Below are 7,949 nucleotides of genomic sequence, written 5' to 3'. Positions count from 1 at the left end.
TGCATTAGGTGTGTACGTTCGTAGGAATCATAAGAAGTCCTAGAAGCTTCGATGTTTTACACTGAGCTATGTGCATGTTAATTTTGGAACTGTTTCGAAACCTTACAAAATTGAATCTTTTAAACTTACTCTGTGTTGAGATTGGCTGTTCCACACCCGAGCACTATACTGTAACTGAACCATCTTTTAAAATAATTGGTGTGGGGCTGTGGAGGAGCAAATCTATTTTTGAAATTCCTGATTGAAATTCCTAAATCAGTAGGAAGTAAGGTCATTTTCAAATAAAAATTGAAATCTAAGGTATTTGGGAGTCATTCAATATATTTTTTTGCTGCAATCAGTTGTTTGTAGGCTTTTAACCCTTTGACTCCCAAGATCTCTTTAACAATTCTCATGATCTGTGTTCTTCAGTTTCCTTTAGGGCCTCGGTGCACTGCTCAAATTTTGGTGTATTTTGCAAAAATATCTGTCATCAGTTCTGTGACAGGTGTGCCAAGTGAATTTTTTCCTGCCATAGGAAGCCTTACTAATATTTAAAGGTGCCATCATTCCACCTTGGAGCAGGACAAATTTGTGTCATGCGTAAAATCTGACAGATTTTTTAAATTATGATTTAAAGGAAAATATTAATCAAGAAAATTTGATCTCCCTTCCTAAATTTGATTCGTTCAAGAGGAAGGCCGCCAAAACTGAAATTCACTTTTACGTAGTAATCAAAAATGGTGATGACAGAAGATTCGTACCTCTGGATGCTGCATGAATGATGATCAGTACTAAGGACGCTAAGAATACAACAATCATGGTTCCCAATTTTGCGTTCAAGCAGAATCTCCATGTCCAAGTAGACCTCAGGTACAATTTGTGCATTCATGTAATGACACTTTGTGGTTAACAAATATTTTTCTGTTTTTCAGTACGCCCAGGACTGACAAATGTCGAGACTTTTGGCGGAGGCAAACAAATTCTTTCAGCCCAATGCGCTACGTACGTCATTACAACTTCGAATAAGACACGGCATCCTCGGAATATAACTTTGGGACATGACAGGTTTTATCTTCATAATATATTAGTTAGTTTAGCAAAGTAGAATTAAATGTTTCTTCTTGCAATTAATGCAGACGAAATTTTTAACGCACAGTAATTTTAAGATCTTTCAAAACAGACCCTAAAATCTGTCATCAATCTATGGTATTGATGTTTTGCCTAATTGCACGCGCCGGCGAGTCTTAAAAATATCGAAACAAAATGCAAATCTGGTTTCTCTTAAAAATTTCACGACTACTTCTTTCTCTGACTCGTATGTACGGCTAATTATACTGTAACACAACACCATTTAAATAAGCGAGTAGGACTTATCAGTTTTTGAATAAATGACGAGATGAATGAACCAGTTTTCGAGAACAGCATGTTCACCGATGACAAAAGCTCTGAAATGAGCATTCGGACGTGGGTTTGCATTCAGAACGCGACAACTAGTTACAAATGGACGCCTTAGCTGAGTCTACCGAATTACAATACACTGAGACTAAATTTATTTTGAACAAATTCCCAAGCCGTTGCGACGGATGTATCTGTAAACGAAGTGAGAAATAGCTATTTTGATGAATAAATTCCGTAGGAAAATGATAAACTCCATTCATTCATATTCCGATTACGAAGTCGCATTGGTAACAGCATATTGGGAAGGTCTGTTCGAACGGCCATTGCAACGAGCAAGTTTGCTTGTCGTTGGTGGCCGTGTAGTATTTTAGTGCTACTACATTGTGGCCTATTCTTTAAAACAATAAACCGCCAACGATAGAAAAACAAAAGGACTACCTCATACATACTAATGAGGCTGCACGATTTTTTTTTATTCGCATTTGCATGCGATTTTTGGTGCGTTTAATTCGCGTTTTTCGGTTAACGTATACGCGAGCGGTACTGTATCTACTATGATTTTTCTTCCTTTACAAGACCATTTAACTCGATCTAACAACACTTAACTACCTCTTGGTTTTTCTTATGCTAGGAAATGTTTGGCGTTCAACTGATTATTAGGCAGGGGCATCTCAGGGCATACCAAATTGCCAGACTAGTAAATGTAACAGCTCAAGAAATCCATGCCAGCTCTATTAGATTAACTATGATCATTGGTCTTTATGACACATGTCAAACATTTACAACATTCTTCTAATTTTCTGGGCATGCGCTAAAAAATGGTTGATGGCCAGTTTTATCTGTATAGGTAATCAGTTGGAATGATATAGGTTGCTGGGTATTTTAACGATAGTTTCAAATTGATTGTTAAGCTTATGAAGGTGACCCATGGAGATGCAATCAGAGCTTCAATTTTCTTTGAATGCGCTATATACCACAGCTGTTAATAACATACATTTTAACATATCACTCTGACTTAAAGGCTTAGACTAGAGGCTTAAAAATTAAGACAACTCAGAGTGACTTCATGTTTTGAGTTATGACAACAACTAAAGACTTTCAAATGTAACAGTACATCTTCCATTACTTAAGTGAAGGCTTAGTTGATTAGAGGCTTCTTTGCTATCTAAATAGTAATAATAGGACTATCCTTATATAGGAGTGGAGTACCTTGAGAGTAAAGAAGAACTGAAGAAAGATAAATGAACAATTATCGTCTAAATTCCAGATGTGAGGAATGCCCAGTAATTTAACAGCCACAAATTTAGAGTTGGTTGACCAAATGGTCTCTGTGACACATGTCAAACATTTACAACAACCTGCTAATTTACTAGGCATGTGTTAAAAAATGGTTGATGGGCAGGTTTACCTATATATAGGTAATCAGTAAAAATGATGTAGGTTGGTATGTATTATAACGATAGTTTCAAATTGATTGCTAAGCTTATGAAGGTGACCCATGGAGATGCAATCGGAGCTTCAGTTTTCTTTAAATGTGCTACATACCACAACTGTTAATAAAAAAAAATTAACGTATCACTCCGACTTTAAGTGTCTGATGTTTTCAAATTTGATCCTAAATAATCTGGACCTTGATAATTTGAACTTTGATTATCGAGATTTTTCGATTACTCCCTTCTCTGGTCCCTTTTTTTCATGAATATCACTTAGTCATATTATAGATTCATAACAGATTTTTTCCTAGCAAACAAAGAAAATATGTACTCAATCAATATTGATGCTATTCCATTGATGCAACTTCATAGTATGATATAATTTATAACATGCATACCTGGTCAGTAGCAGCTTGAAACAAAGTGAGTTACATCAGCATTTTAGCTTTTAAAATCATGTCATTGTAAAACATTTCTCCATATACTTTGGAAAATTTTGGCAGTGATGCAAAATAATATGTGAGTGTACTTTGATTCTTGCTAATTATTGACTAAATGATACGTATTCAGTTTTCATTATGGCTCATTGAAGGTAATATCTTCAGTTATCCAAACTCTCAAGTTTTCTGGGCTATTTAGCCCAGTCCCCACAAGTCTGGATGTTAGAGGTTCAACAACAATATTAGGTGTCTTCTAATCACAGAGTTGTTCCACTTTTTTGGCCAGGTGCAGCTTCGTAGAGCACAAATAATGATCTTACAGGGTCACTATACCTTGTTGTAATTAATTTAGTTTTTTCTAATATTTGTGTTTTTGGCTTAATTTGGATTCCTTTTGCTAACATGTATTTTATTTGATCAAATGAGATAAATCTTTTTAGAGAAAATGTGGCTCAATTTTTTTTTTCTTAACTGTGTGACACATGCATGCGTGGTTCATATCAATTTCACCTTGGAAAATTGCTGATTCAACACACTTTTCTTTCTTTTCTTTTTCTAAAGGACCTTAAAGGGCCCTATGCGCAGCACAACTCCAGCCTAGGATGATACCATAGGGAACTTGCCTTCCTTTCCTGTGGCTTGGGTTTGATTACCAATCCCTTCGTCACATGTGCATTGCGTCTGCAGTGGTTGCTTTTTGCCCATTCTCATAAGGTTTTCTCCCTGTAATGAATCATTTTTTTTGCTTCAAATTTCAATTCAGCTGAGAATGTTTAGAATGAAGAACCACTATGTGGATGTGTGCAGCTCCTTTTTTTCATTTAGTGACATGGGGTCTGCCACACACTCAGAACTGAGGAAGTTCAATCCATAACTGTAGCTTGAGTCATCAGCCCAGCTAGTGATACTCATAACACTTTCTTTGAAAGTGATTCATACCTGTAACCTGGTAATTTATTTTGCACTCAGACCTGATACTTATGGGTTAATTTGGACAGGGAATTTGAGGATTAAAGTGGACAATAAACCATAAGCCCTTTCAGAAGCGTGGAAGCAGAACATAAAATTAATAAATAATTAATTACCTGCAAATAATGAATTTATAAATTAATAAGTCTTTTGATTACTAAACGATTTGTTGGATCAAGTAATCATGTGAATCAATCATTCAACCAAGTGTTATCATTTTTTCCTTTTAGAGCTCGATTTATTTGCCTTAAGTTGTTGACAGCCTCATCTTTGGAATTCTATCATGAACGTTTCTGACAACCAGAAAAGATGGACTGTCTTCGGGATTGCTCTAAACAAGGTTCTGGTCGCAAAAATACGAGCGTTTGTTGAGCAAGAGATTCGGAAGGAGTATGGAAATCTTCAAAAAAGCCATAACATCCATACTCAGACTTATATAGGGCGACTTCAAAGGCACACTGTGGCTTTAAAGTATGAGAACATCAATGGAAACGACATATTACCCAGGAAACCTGGTGGAAAGTATGACTATCCCACGTTTGACTACCGGGTGACGTCATACATTGACTTTGCTAAGCTGTATGTGGAGAATCACATGGCCAAGTTCAACGCATTCGACGAGCACTGTGATGCATCGGCCGTGCTCACGCTACTTGGTAAAGTTCCTGTGTTTCCTGCTCATATCCAGACTGTAGCTGGTGATGTAAGAAAGGCCAGGAATGTCTGGGCGCACTGTGTGTTCAGTGAGTGGGACCTAGGAGGTTTTCAGCAGAGCTTTGCTGACATGGAGCAGCTGGTGAAATCTCTGGCCTGCCAAGTGCCGATGAGACTGCTGTCTTAAGAGAACTGAATGATTGGCAAAACAAAGGTAACTTTTATTACTCTTATAAGTATCCTTTTATTTAACACATTGCCTTACAGTTGACCAGATGGGAGTGTTTACTGCTGATTGCAATCTAAAAGGAGAGGATACCAAATAAGAATAAAGAAATTTACACGGATTGTTCGTAACATACCTACAAGATAAAGGCCATATCTCATAATAAGCACCTGCCTTAGCGTAACTTTTTTTCACACAGGAGCCATACTGTGTATGGCCGCTGCTATCGACCCTGTTCTGGTAAAGGCTGTTCAGCAAGATCTCATTGCTCTGAAGAACGGTGTCGACAACCTTACTTCTAAAGTAGATGATAATGAACAGAAACGACAGAGAGCCCTTCAGGATGCTGTTACAGCCTTCGAGGAGCTGGCAAGAAGAGTTTCCCAAATCGAGGAAGATCAACAAGTCATGAAGCAGAGTCAATATTCCTTGACTGCTGAATTTAAGTGTACACAAGACGAGTTGAGTCAACTTCAAAAAGAGAAAGAAGACATGGAAAGACGTGTCACCAATTTAGAACATCAGAACAGCTCAAGCAACACCAAAATCAGTTATGGTAATAAGAAGTTCCTCTTTTACTTTAGACTAGCAGACTACTAACGAAAGCAGGTAATTTAGTGTTAACAACTGGGTTGAAAACGTAAATTAGCCACCGTAAAGGGTAAAAAAGCTGACGTTTCGAGCGTTAGCCCTTCTTCAGAGGGCTATCGCTCTGACGAAGGGCTAACGCTCGAAACGTCAGCTTTTTTATCCTTTACGGTGGCTAATTTACGTTTTCAACCCAGTTGTTAACACTAAATTACCTGCTATACTCTCCCACCGACGCAGCACCACAGTTTCTTTAGAAACTTACCCCTTTACTAACGAAAGCAGATGAGTTGAGTTGATTTCTCTCTTAAATGCAGTCATAATATTTTGGCTCTGCGTGCTAAACTTCAATGAAGCGGATTTTATGGAGTAACAACTAGTTACAAAATAAGTCGAGACATGTAACCACCACAAGAGACAATTGTTCATCATGCGTATGTGATCTAATGTAATGTATCCCGCACTCTCTCCTTTCCAAAGTTGCTAGCTAAGCACTATTATGTAAAAATTTGATGAACAACATTAAATCGGGGATTCAGAATTTGGTTTTTGTGCTTCCCCTCCTTTCACTAAAAAGTTAGTTTAAGGATCGATTTGTCACGCAAGCCTCGCGAATAAAACTGATTGGATAACATGTGCTGTGAGAAGCTTTCAACTGTAATTCCTCGTCGTTATGAATATTATCAGGTACATGTGCATCTAATGATATACGCATTCATTCGTAAAGACAATCACTGAAAGTGCGTTGGGTGAAAAATTGTTTCCTTGCGATATTTCAGAGATTGCCAGTTGTGAAGCAGACATCACCTTTTTCGCAGAGCGTCATCATCCAGATACAAGAAAGTGGTTTTTTGATGATTTCTACAGATGGTTTGAGAACCCAGGAGAGTCCAGATGTACTTCTTGGCGATGCGGGAGTCGGCAAAAGTGTGATGGCCGGTGTCCTGGCACAGAAATCAGCTGCGGAAAGAAAGTTAGCTGCTGCCTATTTCTGCCGCCACGAAGATGACACAAGAAACAATCCCAGGTATCTTCTAGGGACCATCGCTTGTCAACTTTGCAAATGTAATGCTCAGTACAGTAACTTTGTGGGAGGGGAGGGTGGCATTAGTAGGTTTTTAGGCAATTCTGAGATAGGCATACAGGGATTGTTTACAAAATTGTTACAAGAGCCATTAGCCAAATGCAATGCCTCTTGCGAGAGAATGTTGATCGTTATTGATGCCCTCGATGAGACAAAATATAAGTCCAGAGATGATTTTCTCGATCTCATAATGCACCGTTTTCCCATGCTTCCACAATGGCTTGTTTTCTTTATCACCAGTCGTCCTGAGGACACTGTGCAAGTAAGATTAAAGAAGTACAATCCTTGCATTAAAATCTGTGCGGGGAACAGCGAAAATCTTCAGTTCTATCAACAGCACGAACTGGACATCAGACTATACTTAGAGAAACGCGTCGACTTCTCCCGTCTGCCCTGTTCAGCGGAAGACGTAGCAAAAAAGTGCAACGGGTTGTTTTTGTTCGCTTACTACATTGAGAGAGTTCTCAAGGACCAACTGTGTTCTGGTAAGATAAGTCAGCTCACTGATCTTTTCCCAGGAGGTATCGGGGAGTTTTTTCGGCAGAATTTTAGGAGAATTTTTGACAAAGTAGGCGCAGATTTGTACAAGAAGTTGTTTGGTTGTGCCATAGCCGCTCCGTCGCCCCTTCCTGTCTCGTTTATCTCGCACATTTTACAAAGAGAAAATTCTGATCTTGATGATCAAGAAGTAATTGATGCGTTTTCGACATTTTTGGTTGTGAGGGATTCCGATCAAACTTTCGCCTTTCTACACGGCTTGATCCCTTCGTGGTTGACCGACAAGAAGAAAGCCTCAGCGAGACTATTTGTTGATAGGAATAAGGAAGGTAGGTACTTAAGGGATGTCATCTCTGAAGTTCTCTCAGCCGCTATTGCGAATCAACAAGGGGAATGTCCTCCTTCCATGGAAAGAGATGTACTTGAGTACTGTGATCAAATCGGTGTCCGTCTTTTGTGTGATTACTGCGACAATGATTCGCTGAAGGTCGTTTTCAGTTACTTGGCAAATTACCAAGTTATTGCGAGAAGATTAAAAAAGAAGGGCATCGAGATATATTCTATTATTGGTGATGTGAAGTATGCAATGGGTCGTGACGGGTTTACTACCAAAAAGAAGGAAATTCTTAAGGAAATACACTTATTTCTTGAGAGCAACGTCCACGTTCTCTTGCAAA

The 7,949-nt window shown here is 38.5% G+C and overlaps 1 pseudogene across 1 annotated transcript in view; it reads left to right on the top strand.

Moving 5' to 3' along the window:
- The first annotated feature begins 1,378 nt into the window (after positions 1-1,378).
- Positions 1,379-7,949, top strand: part of LOC149048457 (uncharacterized) — an 8,916-nt pseudogene continuing 2,345 nt past the window's right edge. Inside the window, exons 1-4 of the transcript XR_016184726.1 lie at positions 1,379-1,450; positions 4,485-5,090; positions 5,302-5,658; positions 6,470-7,949. The exon at positions 6,470-7,949 is cut by the window's right edge and continues 2,345 nt beyond it. The product of XR_016184726.1 is annotated as an uncharacterized LOC149048457 (transcript). The remainder of the gene's footprint in view (positions 1,451-4,484; positions 5,091-5,301; positions 5,659-6,469) is intronic.

Source organism: Pocillopora damicornis, chromosome 3 (genome assembly GCF_964200805.1).
Source record: "Pocillopora damicornis chromosome 3, jaPocDami1.2, whole genome shotgun sequence".
Lineage (NCBI taxonomy): Eukaryota > Metazoa > Cnidaria > Anthozoa > Scleractinia > Pocilloporidae > Pocillopora > Pocillopora damicornis.
The sequence above is the reverse complement of the archived record's forward strand: the minus strand, read 5'-3'. Positions and strand labels throughout refer to the sequence as shown.